At 38.3% G+C, this 20,255-nt stretch overlaps 1 protein-coding gene across 1 annotated transcript in view; it reads right to left on the bottom strand.

The window, feature by feature from the left end:
* The window catches only part of LOC126278484 (uncharacterized), a 92,232-nt gene extending 75,652 nt beyond the window's left edge, over positions 1–16,580 (bottom strand). The window contains exon 1 of the mRNA XM_049978640.1: positions 16,491–16,580. The gene's annotated coding sequence lies outside the window, so the exon portion shown is untranslated. The remainder of the gene's footprint in view (positions 1–16,490) is intronic.
* Positions 16,581–20,255: the final 3,675 nt, after the last annotated feature.

Below are 20,255 nucleotides of genomic sequence, written 5' to 3'. Positions count from 1 at the left end.
TGAGAAATGGAAACGTATTGTTAAGACATTTGAAGATGGATGCAATTTCCCACATTTTTGACATAGTTCCTCCAGCGAATAGCAGAAATTTTTACTTCAACTACGAAGGCAGATACATTATGGCACTTCTTGCAATAGTGAAAGCTAACTATTAGTTCCTTTTAGTGGATTTTGGAACTAATGGACGTGTTTCTGATGAAGGCATTCTTCAGATTACTAGATTTTATAAAAAAGTTAAAGAGTAACGAGCTCAAACATCCAAAGGCATGTAATGTTACAGAAACTTTCAAAAATGTTCCTTAAGTTTATATGGCTGATGACGCCTTTTCTCTTCCACTTAAAATTATGAGACCTTTTTGACAAGTGCAGCTAGATTCAACTAGTAAAGAAATTTACAACTAACGCATTTCAAGAGCAAGCCACGATGTCAAAAATTGTTTTGGATAACGTGCATTCAGATTTCGTATATTCCGTACTTAAGTGAATTTGAAACCATAGAACATAATGAAAATGGTGATGGCAACATGTGGATTGCGTATTTTTTTGATGGAACAACATCCAAGCTTCTACGCTCCTCCGAACAGTACCTACCAGGAGGCGTAGGATGGAGCGACTGCCATTGCAGGTTTGGATACCTCGAATCTAATATAATCGCGCTTAAACTTCTGAACCACAGGAACATAACGCCTGCTGCTAGACAGCTGATAAATGGGTTCACTGGCAAGACGATAGGGTTCTTCCAAACAAAATATAGACTAAAAAAGAAGTTTGGCCTCAGTAAGTTAATAATTCATATAGTTCAAAACATTTTGCATTAATTAACACAAAATGTGAGCTCTAAATATAAACTTTCCAATTCTAAATACAAAATGTAGTTTAATTAAATTATATGAGTGTTATAAATAATCTGATTACTTACTTCATCGATCTCACATCCATCCTCGTCATCCACGTTTGACACCGATGTACCACGAGTATCTCGATCGCAAAGAAAATCGAACAAATCTAAGTAACACAATTTTGATGTCTAAACGCTGTCTGTTGAAGCTCCGGCTTTCATTGACGTGTCACATTGCTGCTTCTCTTTAAGTGCATTAGTTCTTCAATTATTTATCTTTTTAAGTGAAGATTGCTTTGTAGCATCAGGTTCTAACTACTTCAGTTTAATAAGAAGCCTTTCATAGGCTGCGTATCTCTTTCCACGGTCGTGGTACTCTTTACTTTTCACCTACCACAGACAAGGTTCCAACCTATACATTTCGATAAACTCTTCAATCACTTGGTTCTGTTTTCGATTTGACATGTTGATCACAAGAGTTGAGCATTACCCTGCGTGTAGTCACTGGTTAACACTGTAATACACGTAAATACAAAGACAACCGACGCTCTGTACACAGGGAGCTAGCCCTAGCTAACCATAAACCTGTACAGGCGTGCCGAAGTGACTCACATACACGCTCAAGTCTACACGTCTGCGCTAGTAGAAAGAACTGAATTTTGATTCTTCTCCGGTCGCCTGCGCAAGTCGCCACGGCTGTACAGTTTGGCCTGCTGCGGCTGGTACACACGCTCCGGTTTACCTGTACAGGTTTACCTGACATTCATACCCGAACGTGTATGGCGGGCCTAACGTTCTACGAATCGTGGCGCGGAATGTCAGAAGCTTGAACCTAGTTGGGAAACTAGAAAATCTGAAAACGGAAATTCAAAGGGTGAATCTAGATGTTGTAGGGGTCAGTGAAACGAAATGAAAAGAGGACAAGGATTTCTGGTCAGATGAGTATAGCGTAATATCAACAGCAGCAGAAAATGTATAACGGGAGTGGGATTCCTTATGAACAGGAATGTAGGGCAGAGAGAGTGTTAGTATAAACAGTTCAGTAATAGATTTGTTCTTAACAGAATCGACAGCAAACTAACACCGACAACGATAGTTCAGGTATACAAGCCCAAGTCGCAAGCTGAAGATGAAGAGATAAAGAACATGTATGAGGATGTTGAAAGGGTAATACGGTGTATGAAGGGGGATAAGAATCTAGTAGTCATGGGGGACTGGAATGCAGTAGTAGGGGAAGGAGAAGAAAAATAATGTTACAGGAGAATATGGGCTTGGGAAAAGGAATGAGAGAGGACAAAAACTAATTGAATTCTGTAGTAAATTTCAGCTAGTAATAACGAATACTGTGTTCAAGAATCAGAAGAGGAGGACGTGTATTGGAAAAGTCCGGGTGATAAGAAAAGATTTCAGCTAGATTACATCATGGTCAGACAGAGATTCCAAAATCAGATACTGGATTATAAGGCGTACCCTGGAGTTTAAGACATTAGTCAGGAAGAATCAATACACAGAGAAGTGGGATATGGAAGTATTAAGGAATGGCTAGATACACATGAAGCTCTTTAAGGCTATACATAGAGCAATAAGGAATTACTCGGTAGGCAGTAGATTTGAAGAGGAATGGACATCCATAGAAACGGCCATATAAAAGAAGGTAACTGTGAAGAAACCATAGGTAACAGAAGCAACATTTCAGTTGATTGATGAAAAGAGGAAGTACAAAAATATACCGGGGGAACACAGGAATACAGAAATACAAGGAATCAAATAAATAGGAAGTGCAGGGAAGTTAATACGAAGTGGCTGCATGAAAAATGTGAAAAAAAAATCGAAAAAGAAATGTTTGTTGGAAGGAAAGACTCAGCATACAGCAAGTTAAAATAATCTTCGGTGTCATTATAAGCAAGGGTGGTAACATTAAGTATGCAACGGGGATGCGGCTGTTTAATGTAGAGTAGAGAGTGGATAGGAGGAAAGAATACATTGAAAGCCTCTGTGAGGGTTAAGATTTGTCTGATGTGGTAGTAGAAAAAACAGTAGTCGATGTAAAAGGGGTAGGGGATCCAATATTAGAATCATAACTTAAAAGAGCTTTGGTCCGAGAATTATCGTACAATCAGCGGAACAGCTCATTCACCCAAGGTACAGACAAGAATAATATACAGAAGAATGGAAAAGAAAATTAAGGATGTGCTAGATGACATTCAGTTTGGCTTTAGGAAAGGTAAAGGCACAAAACAGGCCATTCTGGCGTCGCGGTTGATAACTGAAGCAAGACTAGAGAAAAATCAAAACAAGTTCATAAGACTTGTCGACCTGAAAAAAAAACGATTGACAATGTAAAATGGTGGAAGATATTCGAAATTCTGAGAGAAATAGGGATAAACTATAGGGAGAGACGGATAATATTCAATATTTACAAGGACATACGAGGGAACAATGATCGTGAACGATCAAGAACGAGGTGCTCGAATTAAAAAGAATGTAAGACAGGAATGTAGTATTTCGGCCCCACTGTTCAGTCTGTACATCGAAGAAGCTATTATGTAAAAAAACAAGACAGGCTTAAGAGTGGAATTAAAATTCAAGGTGAAAGGATATCAGTGATATAATTCGCTGATGACATTGCTATCCTGAGTGAAAGTTAATAACAATTAAATGTTCTGCTCTAATGAGTGAACAGTCTAATGAGTACAGAATATGGACTGAAAGTAAATCGGAGAAAGACGAAAGTAATGAGAAATAGCAGAAATGAGAAGAGCGAAGACGTGATATCAGGATTGACGGTCACGAAGTAGATGAATTTAAGGAATTCTGCTACCTAGGCAGTAAAATAACCAATGACGGACGGAATTAGGAGGACATTAAAAGCAGACTAGCAATAGAAAAAAGGCATTCCTGGCCAAGAGACGTCTACTGGTATCAAACATAGGCCTTAATTTGAAGAAAAAATTTCTGACATTGTACGTCTGGAGTACAGCATGGACTGTGGGAAAACCGGAACAGAAGAAAATCGAAGCATTTGTGATGTGGAGCTACAGACGAATGTTGAAAATTAAATTCCTTAGAAATGGATTCGTTATTAATGTAACAAGAGCTTCAGTGGGTGATTGTCACGTCCGAACTACGCATGACAAAACTTTTGGATAAGATGTTGGGAAATCGGCTGTCGGGCAGTCAAACCCAACCGCGTGCACCACAAAGAAAATCGGTCGTTCCGTTGCCAACAAGTCCACGCACGCAAAATTTTTTCGACGGTCGGCCGATACATCGGAATTTGTGTAGGCTCCTCATGCAAGCATAACCGTCATCAAAGTGATGTTGGGAAATAGATGCTATTGTTTGCGTCATTTAAGAAGGCGGCCGAATTTCTAGTAGTTTTGCGAATCCCCATCCACTAGCCACTGGCGGCCAATAATATTCGTTTTCTTTCCGAGCAGCTATAGAGCGGTAATATCGCTCCTATACGCTGCACTGTTGCCGCACTTCGCGACAACTGAATTATTCATTCAACTATCGGTTATTTTGTTCGTTTTTTTTTCTTTTTTGCTGCACTGCAGCTATGAATGTGTATCTTCTAAATGTTTAAGTGCGATTTAAAAAAAGTCAGGTGGCGGCAATAAGCGTGAACTGCTTTACGAACAGGCGAGCCGGATTATTTAGCTTATTTATACCTTTTTGAGACGTGAGTTTAAAAGCAGGGCTCCTAACGTTCACATTGTAAAACAAGAACGGACTCCAGAACCATGTGGTGGTGGCCAAGAGAACTGTAAAGGGAAGTGTCAGAGCTGTAGGAGCCGTAGAAACAGTTGGTTTCGTGTCACCTGGAAGGCATCAAAATCGCTAGAAACATGTAACACAAATAGATAGTTTTAACAATGATATTTTAACGTGCTCCATGTGAATGATAAATGTCCAACATACCAAAAACGTGTCACAGTTAAGCAGCCTTCCTAGCCTTTTTGATTAGGAGTTTGTATCTTTTTAATTATGCAGACTGTAATGTTCAACATATTGCCAAAGGAGAAGCTTCTCCCACCAATGTGTAAACCTCTGTCATTTTCAAGGCACGAACTGGATAAGGCCCTAAAATGCCAATAACTGTTTCTTGTCGAGATATTGGTGGTTTTCGATGGTATCGGTCTGATTCTCTGGAGTTATTCGCTGATGTCGGTTAATTGTCTGCTTGTTCCATGGATTATGAATGCTGTCTCTCACTGTAATATCGAACGTACTAGTTTTCACTCATAATGCCCATTAACAACGAGAAATATGACAACTCACTGACCATTTTTAAGATGGTTTTTTACATGTTTTCTACCACTAATTCGTTTTTACACTCAATGATTACACTTAACTATCGTCAAACACACACACACACACACAAACACACCCACACACACACACACACACACACGTGCGCGCGCGCGCGCTCGCGCGAGCGCGTTAAGGCATTTTTTAAAATTCTTTTTACTTATAATCCAGTTGAAATCGCAATAAATGCTAAGCATGTAGATACAGCCCTGAAAGATAAAGGACGCATTGTTACAGGCTGCTTAGACCTACTCTTGTCAATAAGCTGTACCAAATTCTGGGCATAGCACCGCCACGCATTCGAAGGCAAGCTGCAGCAGAAGTGGAGAGGATAAAACAAGAAATCTACCCTAGGCATCCTTTGTTTGGACATGACCCTCAACAGCCAAGACTAGGTAAAGAAAAAGCTTCCTGCAGAAAACTATCGCAATTCATTCATCTCCCAGAACTCGCAGAGAGGAGCTTTGGCGAGACTCCCTAGCTGAAGACAATCACATAACGGTCAAGGAGGAAATAGCCGAGGGTTCACACCCGTCATACGTGACCTGGAAGACTTTGAACAGACTACGAGCTGGGGTGTCAAGGTGCAAAGCCAGCCTCAGGAAGTGGGGCTTCCGCAAAGAGGATGAACCTCGTCAGTATGGTGACGAACAGCACCTGATAGTCTGCAGCAACCTACCGACCTCATGCACTGTCTGTGGTCTTGCTGCAACCAGCTACACTGCTTGAAAACTGCCGAATACTGTTCCCGTCAAAAAATATAATCATCTTGCTGCTTGTTTATCTGCTACTTGTTTGTATATGTTGTTGAATCTGTGTCGTAAATACTACTGTACATATTTAATTTTGCAAATTTGTTATGTGAATCAATACTTATTACTGTTTGTAATTACTTTATGTCCTGGACTCGAAAAATAAATAAATTGCATGCAGTCAATGTCGTTTTGAGAAAAATTGTACTTCACATCTTCACAAAGCTGTGTCAGCTGTTTTCGCCTATAGAAGTCACGCAGAGTAAATCTGTGGATCAGTGGACGTGAATTAATATTTCTCTCATGACGATTGATCGAAATTGGTTTTAATATTTATTCTTCCCCTCGTAGATTTGAACGTATAATAGAATATACCGTATGCAAACGAGCCAGACCGTTATCTACAGCAAAGCAGTTCGGCAACGTGGACTTTGATTGCCCGCTCTCTGCTGCCGCACATGCGCAGTTCTCAGCTCCCCCCCCCCCCCCCACCCCCCACCCCCCACCACTCCTTCCAGCGCTTCCAATCCGATTCGCCTCTATACGCGGAGGCGCCGTCCTAGCTGTCGTGGGCTTTAGTATCTGTAATTTTCTACTGCAGGGCTCCCTAGTTCAGAACTGGTAGAGGTCGTAACGGGCGGATGAGTTCGGACTGCCAGTGTTACGTATCTGATCTCAGTAATGGTTACAGACATAACTATAACAATAATATGGGTATTAGCAATTATAGCAGATACAGTTGTGCTGTGTGGCTTTGTTCGTTACTGAAAATGAGATGCAACAGTTAAAGACAAATCCTGAGAGCTATCGACGACTCTTCAGTGAAGTTTTGTTAGTAGTGTATGAGGTAGTAGAAACTTGTTACACCCATAACGCTCTCCTCCATAATCATAGCTCCTTACGTAATGTGTAAGGTCTCAGGGAACACTCCCGGAACAGGTGGGACAAACTATTCAATCTAGTTTATCGTGCTGGAATTTTAGTTGCATAAGCGTAGTTAAGATTTTGCAGACGTCTGGAGCGGATCAGAAGAAATGTATTACACTCTTATCTGTGACTCAGAAACGTAGACAGTCAATATATCTGCTACTACGAACTGGGTCAATCTGTAGTGTCCGATTTCACCTATCAGCTTAGAACGGTGACGTCATGAGTTTACGATGCGAAAATGGAAGAGGCCAAGCATGCAAGCGACCTCTATGGGGGACTGATATTAAATGTTATCTGTTATGGTGTAAGTAACGTAAACTACGTTGTTTACTCCAAACTGGTCGCCATTTCCAAGGTTGTGGTTTTGGCAGGAACCTACCTGCACAGCTTAAATTGTTACCATTGAATCACGTAATAATCGTATTCCTAACCATTTCGAAAAGTTAAATCCTCAACAAAATAACAACTCAAATCTACCCAAATCACAAAACATAATGGAATGTGTAATCGACAATTAGAATTGAACTATATAGCTCAAGTACTTACAGCGATTCCAAATATGAAAATCCTAAAAGAAAGCACACTACACAAATACTGCAAAAGCACGGAAAATAACAAAACTCCGACTCAGCAACTGGAATCGCCAAATGTAGGTGAATTCAGTTTGTCGACTCCGCGTATCGCAATTAGTTGTTGTTTTTTTTTTTTTCGATGTTTCTGGTCTCTACCGTTTTACTGGATAAACTGTAGTGGCTGATTGCACCCGTCGGCTTTGGAAAATGATAACTTCACCAGGGACAAGGACGCAGTCTTTGAAAGCAACGGATTATATTCCGAAACTAATGAATGTAGCCTAAAAAATTACAGTCACAATTCACGCTGTTATTTAGTTAGCCACGAATTATATCGAAAGGAACTGAAATGGCAAGAAACAGGCGAAACACAAAAGATAGATACATATGTGTGTGAAATAAATTATTGTGGTAATTTGTGCAAGAAAGAGAGGCACAGAGAATCTTTAAATTACATTACAGTATAATGCATGATGAAGTCGTAATATGATAAAAAGCGTTAATTTATAATAATTATCATTGAATGTAAAGGAACTACAGCGGGAAGGTGGAGATTTTGGGCCAGTGGGAACTACAATGTAACATAACAACGGGAAAACGAAATAATAATGTAAACATTTACGTATATGAAACAATAGCATGAAGTGTGGAAAAACCGAAACAGAAATGCTAAAAGAAGCTAGTACACAAGCAACCAAAATTCCGAAAAAGAGAAACATAATGGAATCGATAACTAGAGTTGTCCTATATAGGTTAATTGTAGTTACCGATTCCAATATCAGCTCTTTTTCTGAGCGGTTCAGAGAGAAATTACTGTTCAGATATCCTATTACGTTCCAGAGTACACACCTACTCCAAAACATATCTAAATAATAAATCATGCAATGGATGGAATCTGTAAAGTACATAGCTTACGTCTAGTTACCGAATCATATATTTGTCATTTTTTTGCAGTAGTTTCGAGAGAAAGCACAAACGCACAATTCGTATTACATTTCATTGTGAACAACTGCCAGGAGAACTATCAAAATAATGAACCGTGGAACTGCTGAAATCGGTAACTAGAACTGCCCTACATCGATGCATAGTTTAGTAACCAATTCCGGGCATTCGATGGTTCTTTATTTATTACATGTTTACAGCACGTGCGTAAATTCAGTGTTTGTGGGATTCTAGAAATGTTACTGATCTCTGAACTACGCCGAAAACATAACAAATATTGTGGGTACCGATTCTACGCTTTTTTCTTTTTCATAGTAGTGAAGAGAGTAATGCGATATGCAATAAACCTATAACACTGAATGATACACACACTACTTTCAGACGGCTAGGGTGGCCGAGCGGTTCTAGGCGCTTCAGTCTGTAACGGCGCGCGCTCGCCTTGGTCGCAGGTTCGAATCCTGCTTCGGGCATGGATATGTGTGATGTCCTTAGGTTAGTTAGGTTTAAGTAGTTCTAAGTTCTAGCGGACTGATGACTTCCGAAGTTAAGTCCCAGAGTGCTTAGAGCCATTTGAACCATTTTTGAACTTATTTCAAAACCGGTCTAAATAACAAATGAATGACTGCAATCGGTAAATAGAATTGAGCTATACAGATCAATTCTTATTACAGATTCCAATATTTGTTACTTTTTCGTAGTACTTCAGAGAGGAATTGAAATACAGGCACCCTATTACCTTTCAGTTCGCTCACCTCCTGGAAAAACGATATAAATAATGAACTCTGGATTAGCTGAAACCGATAACTAGAATGAGCTATATAGCGATTCCAATACATATGTTACTTCTGGGGAATTTTTAATACCAGTGTACTCGCTTTTCCTTTGTGATTTCTGTGTCGGTCTCATCACATTTCATACTCTGGTCTTTTTATGTTCCATGTATGTCGATATTTATTACATTTTCTCATTTTAGTTTCTCCCCTCCCAAAACCCCCAATTACCCGCATTCGTACCGTTTGATTAAATAATTATTATTAAAAATTGCGCTGTCTCACAACATTGCGACTTCACTAAGCACGAAATGTATTTAAAGATTTTCCACGCTTTTCTTACTCACATAAATTACGATAATAATACTTCAGATGCATATTTTTCTCTTTCTCTGTTATTTATTTCCATTATCTTCAATACTTTTCCATATAATTCGCAGCTAAGTAAATAATCACCTGAAATGTGATTGTAATATTATCGTAGTTTGTTTACGAACATGATCTGTAGCGTTCAAAGATTGTCCCTACCTAGCGCCTTTGCCTAAGGTATAACGTCATTGCTCAAAGCCGACGCGTGGAATCAGACGTTTGTTATTTACAGTGCAAATATCCTGTGTCTACGATGTGGAATGTTGTGCTGGACGCTGAATGCTGCCGGTTTTTCCTTTACTCTATGATAACGTATTATTTCACATACGTGAATTTCCTTTCTTTGCTGACTTTCTTTTTCATTGTAAATCGAGTGCCTTATAATTCGCACGTAAGTTGTTAATCGCGTGAACTGTAATTGTCATCTAGACTACGTATGCGTATTATCTTTGGTTTTTTCATCGCTAAATTCGTTTGTTCACCAGCAACCAAAGTTTTATTTATTTATTGGTTTATTGTACCATCTTCACATTTTACTTGGAGATATTGTCTTTATTTTTGAGCCATCTTCTGTGCCGAAAAATCATCGTTGTACATTTAAATAAATTATTGTTTTTAAAAACACATGGATAGACATTATGTACGAATATTTTCGCTTGTATTAATTTAAATAACTTGTTCGTTCCAAATAATTCGGCACTTATTTTCATTCTTAATGAGTTTGAGATGTTTTGGAACAGTTATTTTCCTTCTGGAGAATTTTTACCTCTGGATTTTCGTTTGTAGGTATGGATGTATCTAGTCCTATGAAATATGAAAGACTTGAAGCAGGGTTTACCAACTGCAGTACAGAATACAAATTTTTCAGATGTCGCTTTTTCTCGCCTTCGCTAGCATAAGTATTAATACGGTTTTTTTCAGTCGATAGCAGTACTAGCGGGGCCGAAAAAACCGACACATGAATATTTTTATCCCGGACTTCAGCCGACCGTTATGGCAAACACACAAAAAGTGATATGTTTAACAATGGCATCCTGCATCTCCGTTGAACTATATTGGTCAACTGAACTTCAGTACACAAATCTTTCGTATGTAGTTCTTTTCTCCTTCGCTAGCACTAGTACCCTTTTCTTCAGTTGACCTATGTAGTCCAACTGAGGTACGGGATAAAAATTTAACGAACCGTACGTTGAGTTTTTTTGCCTTCGCAAACACTAGTATACTACACTTCAGCGTACCCACAAAGATCAACTGAAGTAAGAGATGCAAATTTTAGTGCTGTAAGTTTTTTCGCTCTCACTGGTATTACAGTGATAATTTTCAGTCGATATTGTTATATCGAAGGAGAAGAAAATTCTCTCTCATACTTCAGGTGACCTGGTCAACAAAAGCTGAGTAAATGTCGCTTTTTTTGCCTTCTCTTAGTTCAACTGAGGTACAGGATGACAATGTTACGAACATCGACTTTTTCGTCTTCGCTAGCATTAGTATCCTATTGTCCAGTAGATCTATTTAGATCAGCTGAGTTAAGGGATAAAAATTTTTCGCCTTCGGTAGTACTGGTATCAGTTAAAGAATAAGATGCTAGTAGTAGCGGAGACCAAATAAGCAACACCTCTCAACTGATGTGTTTCATGCTAACGTTACTTCTGCCCATTCTTTTCCTTCCTTTTTAGCTCTAGTATCCCATTCTTCAGTTGAACTATAAAGGTCAGTTGTAGAAAAGGATACTAGAACTCAAAAAAGCGATATACTTAACAGTACGTTTTGAAATATTAATGTACGTGACATAAGTCTACCATCTGTTTTCTCTGTCCTCCATTCCTTTGTTTCTCAACATTCAACTTTGATGTTAGAACCAAAGACTACAGATAATATAGACTGCGCGTCATTACACTGATACCAACATGTAAGTTACGTGACTCGGTACGGGACGCCGAGTTTCTGTTATTATGAGCTATGTGAAGTGGAGTTGACAGTTACAGTTTTTCTCTTTTATAACTAAAATCAAGCACTGATTTTTAACAGTGAAACAACGTGGCTATTCATATCACACACGTAGTAATGCAGGTAAACTAATTTCTCCTAAATAATCCCATGGTTATCGTCTTTGCACGTGGCCAGGTGAAACGTACTGACAGTGTGTATACAAGCAACGAAATTACAGTTCTCCTATGAATACTTTCTGTTGCACTGTGATTCTTTTACACCACCGCTTCCAACACGAGTAGAAGACACAATATCAGTTTAGAAGGTAGGATTATTTTTCTAACTTTTCTTGAACAGAAGAAGTGTGTAATGTTTTGTTATGCTTTTATGAGAAGTGAAATCCATTTAAATTCATAATGCCCGGTTTTTGTGCAAAATAAGAGTTTATATTTTATGACTTTTGCCACTGATGCCGGGATGTAAAGCAAGCCAAAGACTGCCGGTTTACATTAAAAGAATCTCCTAAGGGAGCTTTTCTGGTTCACTCAACAAGAACTGCTTTTATTAGTATAAGTAACAGTCTATATTCATCTTTTGTTGTGCATGAAGCTGTCAGAAGCAGATTTCCACCACGAAGTACTTTTGTACCCCCATATAAATTCAGTGAAGACCTATTGGAAGTATTTTCAGTGCTATGATATGTCTTGAATCAACAGAATATCAGTACAGCAGTCTGAAGCTGCTTCCAAGCCATTTTTGATACTCATTCACATTGTTACAACTGCTAGTGCTAATTGCTCTATCATTACAATGACTATGATGACATACCTCATCTAATTTCCTACACCTTTTATTTGGCTAGGAATCTGAACAAAATACTGTAGTGCCACGTTTAGCAAATTTCACCGTGCTCTAAAGTTTCTAGTATCGGTATCTTGTACAGAAAAAAAAACAGAGGTGGCTTGTCTATTATATGCAACGATCATGTTTATCTGTGAAAACTGGTCAGAAAGTATAGGGCAGATGCCCATTTTTAATATGAAAACCCTTCTGAAGTAATAAGATACCTAATGTCAGCTTTGCAGGACATAAGATATGGTGTTTTCGTTCAACTGAAGAATCGAGTTTCCAACAGTACTCCCCTTGACAACCAAAAAAAAGCAGTAAGCATAGACAACTGTAAAATGAGGCTACATCATGAAGTAAGACTCCACAGCAAGACGCTCCATTAATTACTACAATGATAGGTAGATTAATGTTAATACCGGTACAGATTAAGGTCTATAATTTGATTGTCTTTTGTTAATGTAAATCTTGACTCATTCTACATCCTTGATGTTTCTTCTCCTTCATGAGATTTTGTCTCAGATCAGATTTTGTGCTTTGTATTAGAAACAGAAGAGATGGCCTAAATATATACTCAGAGAAGAATTGTTCTTCAGCCTACAGATTAGGCAAACCGATGAAAACCTCAGTTGTAGAACTGTACTAATTCACAAGCATGGTATAGATAAATTCGGTAATTTCCAAAACTGATTGCCTATGGAAGTCATTAGGCCCAAACGATGCATATTGAACATGCGAGCGGAAATCGATCATGCGACTTCGGTGGCGAGCGTTATGAGTATGTTTACGTATGTCACTACAGCATCGACGAAAGAAGAGCGTTGCAAAAATACTTGCAACTGCAAACGAGACGACTGATCAAAATGGCTCTGAGCACTTAACTGCTGAGGTCATCAGTCCCCTAGAACTCAGAACTACTTAAACCTAACTAACCTAAGGGCATCACACACATCCATGCCCGAGGCAGGATTCGAACCTGCGGCCGTAGCGGTAGCGCGGTTCCAGATTGTAGCGCCTAGAACCGCTCGGCCACCCCGGCCGACCGAGCCGACTGACCTCATTCGTCGTCGGTATTGTCTCGAGAAAGTCCATTAGGGTGTTCTGGATGGAGGAAGAATCGAACCATGTACTCTACCTGATATTCGTTCGTTTTCCGTACTGTCCGCAATGACATTGTAACGGTATTTAAGGTTCGAAACGGTTCTTACGAAGTTTAACACACTTCGCACCACCTCAGTCTAAACAGTCCCTTCTTTCCTCGTTCAGTTGTACTCTATATTTGCGAAAAAAAGTCGAACAATTTTCTGTGCTGGTTAAACATGGAACTAGATTCTTCCATATGAGAGAATCCGCCGAAGAAACGTCAGGAACACCAAACATCACACTCACTAATGACATAAATCGTCTGGGTTTCCCCGGCAACTCACAAATAATTCGCGGAGGTATGTAATTTATAGCAAGTAAGGGAACGACGGAAAACAGATAAAAATGACGATCACAAATAATTGAGCACACGCTCGCCTCTGGAGTCGCATGATCGATTTACGATCGCACGTTCGATAGGTATCGTTTGGACCCAACGAATTCGATAGGCAGTTATTCTTCAAAATTACCGATATTTCCATGAGTTTAAAGTCAGGATGTATGTTAGTCCTTAAAGCAAATCTTAATGAAAGGATTTTAATGTGAAGGAATGTCAATATCCAACTAATCACACGGGTTTTCTCTATAACCAACGTTTTGTACTATATTACGATATATGCTGTTTTGCTATATGCTTACTTTGCGTAAAAGTGGACGTTTTGAGTATAAAAGGATTTCATTACTTATAAAAGCATAACAAAACAATTCGTACGCATTGGTAAGTAGTCGTCAATTTGTTTTTTAGTCCTGTGGAAGCGGTGAATTAAGGAACTCACTCTGCAACAAAAAGCATGTATTCACTGAAGAACGGTAGGTCTCTTGCTTGTAAAGAGAACTGTCAGTACCTTTCACCTGGCCACATATAAAGACGATAACCATCAATTAATATTAGGAATTTCGGAGACGTTAGGTTAACGGCACTACTACATGTATAAAATAAAAAAGGCACCTGCTTTTATTGTTAAACTCAATGCCTGATTTCAGTTATAAATGAGAAAAATCATAACTGTCAACTCAGCTTCCTGCCCCTTGTCACGTGACTTAGATGTTGGTATCAGACCTCAGCACGCCAGAGATAGGGGCATGCGCAGTCTACGTTATTTATAGTCTATGTTTAAAACTGTGTAATACGTCATCCCTGGAAACATCTGACATCACTGGTGAAACCTAAGGGTTATATCCCATTATTCTGTAATCCTGCTTTTGGGAAGAAGGTATGCTGACTGACTATGCTAACTGATTATATAAGGTGGCGGAACCGATGACGGAACTGTTCGACAAATGTCATTGTAACGTTAATGCAGAAAAATAAACGTCGGCGCATTAAAATGTACATTTATCCCCTATGATATGGAATGGAATGTGAAAATATATTTGAACGGCGAGAGATGCAAATGGTGAATAATTCAGAAATATGTGTCGAACGTATGGTACGATTATGACTATAGGTCCGTGTTGGTCGTTTTCCTTCGACAAAAGAAAATTAGTTTGAGGATTATTAAGAAGAGGCGCTACCACAGCCCTGGTTTAAGACAGCTAGCTTCCCTTCCGTCTGTACGAACACACAAGTTTACCACACAAAAGGATACTGATGATTATAATTCATGTTTGAAGAATGCTAATACACTACAACTACATTTAGACGTTACTGAGTATTGAAAACAATGACAAATACGTAAATCGAAATTCCGTTTCCAAAACTAACAAACGACATACCGAGTTGCAGGTTCTCCAGATAGACTCCTATTATCAAAGCACACATATCTGCCGAAAAGAATGGAACAACTCACCAAATTATTTACCATTCATCATTAGTAGTGTGTAAATAAAAATGTAATTAAAGTGGAATGTAAAATAATTTGTATTTTGCTCATCAAGTTTGCAGTAATAGGCAATAGTTCACCGCCTTTCAAAATATTAGCCTAGTCTTCACGATACACTGTGGATTCAAAACAAGACCGCTCCCACATATCTCACTTAAGCTGTAGTGTCATGTCTTAACCTGACCAACACCTAACCTTGCATTTAGGTAAAGAACTTGCTACAAAATATTGAGATCTTAACAACGACAATTATCTTGCAAACTGACTTTGCCGTCTGCTCAAGTTTCTGATACTTCAGACTGAAGCTTAAGTTTATGTACATATGCAAAATAAATGTTGATCTGTATTTATAAGCATGAATATCAGTACGCCAATCCATAAAGGATAATCCATTTAGCAGCACACAAGTGAACAATGTATTCGAGCTTGTATAGAAGCATACCATATAGAAGACAACAGACCTGCCCATCGCATGTTCACAATAATTCCAGCTAATTGCTAGGTGAGCCACTCTTTGCACTTCAAGAGGAGCTCCAAAATATCTTTCCTCCTCCCAGCGAAAAGTTAAGGCACAATCGTGAAACACAGTGACAATAAGCTAGAGATCCAATGATGCCACCGTATTTTGAAGACTGCACGAGTATTTTTCCTGCATAAATTAATAAAAGAAACATGAACACGTATCCTGTAACCAGTATAATGTGAAAATTGCTCATAACTGCGACGGTTTCGGTCCAGTAGTAATTCTGTACCAGTTTACAAGAAATACACATTCCACTACCTCGCTAGAATTCATTCAGGTTAACTATTGTTTTTTGTGAGATCCAATACTACATTTAATTAATCATCTACTTCTTTTCCTAAGAATGTCAGAAAGATATCTGTACCAACATAAGAAGCGAAAATCTGCAATCAGCGCTAAAGAAACATAATTCATAATCGGCCCTAATGACACTGAATTTATAATCTTTGTATTCTTACAAAACACTGAGAATAGTACCTACTGATACGCCTGTAGCACCAAACATCTCGGTAACTCTGGTAGTTGAATCATTTGTTTTCGCTCGTCTCTCACGGCCTTAATAATCGCTTTCTCATCGACGTCAAAATAACTTCAAACACTGGAAATGCCTTTGAGGCACATACTGGTACCGCTATTCACATTTCGCGTGGAAAATGAGCAATAACGAGCGCTTTTCGTTTTGTCAGGCGCTCTCAAAATCAAAAGTTGTAATATGAATGCTTACAAAACTACTACTTGCCTTTCTTCAGCGACTGTGCGCCTCTCGTCGCTCTAACACAGTCGACAGTGAAAACTGATTTGTATGCTGGACATTAATAAAAAGTGTTTTGTTTCCAAAGAACTTTTATTACAGCATGTTAATGCTAATATGCAGCGACAATTTAGTTTTGGTAGAAGAAATTTATAAATTATGGGACATTTTTAAACTATTGTCAGTATTTTAAATATGTTTCTGTTCTCTAAAGATTTTTCTGATGTAATACGTTTAGGCCGTTAAGAACGGACAATGCCGTACTGTAATTCTAAGACGGATTGTTATACTCTGTACATATCAACAGTTCGTACTCAGCATCAATGTACGACGCGCACACGTCATCACCACATATCACTTACGTCCGACTTCCCAACAATGATAATAATGCAATGTATACTTTAACGATTGCGCATATCTGCAAAGCCGTACTAATATGTATGGTACAATGCGTAGTAACAGTCTAACACATCATTCTTGACGCATTTTAATACCTACGTGAAGGAGCCCTCAAACGCTGAACATTTATTGGTAAATAGTGTTGTGTCAATACATTGCGCAATATTTATGCGTCGGACAAACTCTGGATAAGAAATCTTCATACGTAGCGAAGATGCCGACCTTCGACGATGTGGCTCTCGTATGTATTGCGACTGAGTTGCTTGTCTTGAAACACACAGGCAAAAAGTGTGTGTAACAGACTGAAATAGTCTGAAAAAAAAAAAAGAAAAAAGAAACCGTGTACTGGTACCCTGATCTGATTTGGCAGTTCAATCACCTACATCTAAAAGAGGATATCTCAATGTTGATAAATTAATCAGAGGATAGGAAAAACGTTCCACATAATTTTTTTGATAATTAAACGCCGAATTTCCTTACATTATTTGTAGCAATTCATTTCTTGTATTGCATAAGGCTAATATTACCTTGTTCAGAAATATTTGTATCTCTTATAGTGATTTTTTTCAACTGGAATTCTACCTTCATAGCAATAAATGAGAAAGGTTGTACATTTTAAAGCATCTTCTTAAACTCCATGAGAATAAGAAACTGTAACTAACGAATGACAGTTTTCCAAGCGCAATAAATGTATAACAAATTAATATGTATGCTCTGAGCGCACTGTTACGCAGAAAAGTGCATTATTATCTACGCGATCACGTTATGAAGTACAGTGAAATCGTTACTAAACAATATACTGTTTGTTACTGCTTTTGCTACGTTCTTAGGTAAATGAACTCAAAGCTGGTTACAAAAGATGACTGGCCACAAAACTGTCGTAAATTGATACAATAATGAACACAGAACACGTTAAAACGATTGTTGTTTCTAATCACTTTCCAGTTAACTTCGTCAGCTTCCGTGGTAGGCCTTCACTCTACAGTCGAACTGTTTGCTTTCAATGTTTGTTTACAATATACTTCAAACACATGCATATACCAGTTCTCTTTTACACTTCTGTTATTATAGGTTATCTGCCTTGAGCTGACTGCAGTGTAATTAAAAATAAGTACACCAGACGCGTTTCGCTTTTATTTACAAAGCATCTTCCGCGGTATTCTGTAACTTGGATACACATGTTTGTACATTTACTTTTTGATTCTTTTAAGTTAAAAAATGCTTTTTACTTTATGAAGTTGGTCTGCAAGCTACTTACGCTATTTCTTTACACCCTCTGCACCTTGCCCTCTTGCTAGCAGTGGCTGATGTCTACAGGCTTTATTTCACATCTGCAGTTTTGGGCATTTTGCGTTACTTCCTGGACTGCACTTTTTATAACTTACTCTCTTTACTGTTTTTCATTCATCACTGCTACAGTGTTTTATGCCTATTCGCTTATTTCCGTTCACGTTGTGAACCTATGAAATGTTTTTCGTGTGTATGTATGAGAGAGAGACAGAGAGAGACAGAGAGAGAGAGACAGAGACAGTATGTGAAATTGTATTGTATGTAGGTAGAGACGTGAGAGGGGTGGTGTTTTGTTTTTTCCCCCAAGGGGTAGGGGAGGGTCAGGAGGAGCGACAGGGATGGCCTGGACAGTGATTATGGGACAGATCTGGGAAGACATGGTAGTGGTAAATAGAGGAAATGGTTATATTTGTACTTTTAATGTTATATTAAGTGGTCACTCAGTTTGAAGAGTGTGCGGTTTGGCAAGTTGATCTCAACATTTAGGAGTTGTTTCTCTTCTGTTATGGTTTTATAGATGTGGTTATTTTCTTGTAAGGTGAGGAGGTGTTTTCTGTTGTTGTTTAGCCTTATGATTCCCCTGTCCGTGTCTCTGATTGTAATTTTATGTTGGTGTTGGTGTAAGTGTTCTGCAAAAGTTGAATGATTTGTTGTATACTTCCATGTTCTTTGTATCTGGTGTCAAATGTCCTTGTGGTTTGACCTACATATTTTCCATCATATGTGTTCCATTTCAGTTGGTATATTTCTGTTAGAGATCAGTTTTCTCTACTGTTTTAGGGAAGTATTTCTGAACTGAGTTGTTGGTTTGGTGTGCTATTATTATGCCTTGTTTTTTTAAAATATTGGATATACTGTGTGTGTATTTGTGATAATATGATATTGTGAACCATATTTTACTTTCTGTTTCTTTCGCACTCTGTGTTGCTTCTGTTCTGTATTTTGTGTGTGGATTTGTCCTTATGTTGGTGACAGTTTGGTTTTTCTTCTTTTCGGCTTCTTGATTTTCTTGTTCAGCTTTATTACTAAGTTCTCTTTGTATCTATTGTTTGTGGCTATTTGTATTAGGAATAGCATTCATTTCTTTTTTGTAATTGTCTGTATCTAGTGGTACTGTGTTTAGTCTGTGGAGCATGTATCTAGGTGCGACCTGCTTTTGAGAAATGGGGTGTTGTGATGTCTTATATATAATTGTATATGTTGTTGTCGGTTTTCGGTACATGGCAAATGTGTGTTGGTTGTTTTGAAACTTTATAGTGATGTCCAGGAAATTTAACTGTCTATTTCGCTCTTTCTTTATTGTAAAGTGTATCTTATCTTGAACAGAATTTATGTCTCTGTGTAACTGGTCCATTTTCTTGTTTGGTTCATTTATCAGGCACATGATATCATCCGTATATCTACTCCAGTATAGCATGTTGTAACTCTTTGGTACTATTTTTTAAATATAATGTAAATAGAATTCATTATTGAACTGAAAATATTTCTGTTCTGTTATTAGCTCTAGAAGCCTGAATGTTTCTTTGGTGTACTCATGTGCAAGTGTACTGTGTGTCTTAAGATTTTGTTCTATGGTGTTTATTGTTTCAGTTTGCTGTATTGGAATACATATTATTTACATCAAACGACAGGGGTTGGCTGTCTCTGGAAATGGTATGTATTTTATGTACGGAGTCGACTGTTTGGTGTTTCTTATAGTTCTGTCTTCTTGTAATTTGTAGTTTTCTGGTACGATTTTCATCATGTACCTTGCAAGTGGGTAAATGGGAGCGTTTCTATAATTCACAATAGCTCGGACAGGGAGATCTCTCTTGTGTAGCGTTGGTTGGCATCGGAGAGAAGGTTCAATAGGATTGTTTGTATCAATTTTCCTTTTTCATTGTTTTCTATTGTATGTTCAATGTCTTTTAGAGTGTTTCTCAGCTTTATTTTTAATCTGTTTGTTGGATCTGAATTTAATTTTTTAATTTTATTTTTTGTGAAACAGTGGTTGCTTACATGGCAGCAATATAAGGAACCAATCAAATAGAACACAGAGTCATCAGCTATCCTGTCACTGTGACA

Source organism: Schistocerca gregaria, chromosome 6 (genome assembly GCF_023897955.1).
Source record: "Schistocerca gregaria isolate iqSchGreg1 chromosome 6, iqSchGreg1.2, whole genome shotgun sequence".
NCBI lineage: Eukaryota > Metazoa > Arthropoda > Insecta > Orthoptera > Acrididae > Schistocerca > Schistocerca gregaria.
The sequence above is the reverse complement of the archived record's forward strand: the minus strand, read 5'-3'. Positions and strand labels throughout refer to the sequence as shown.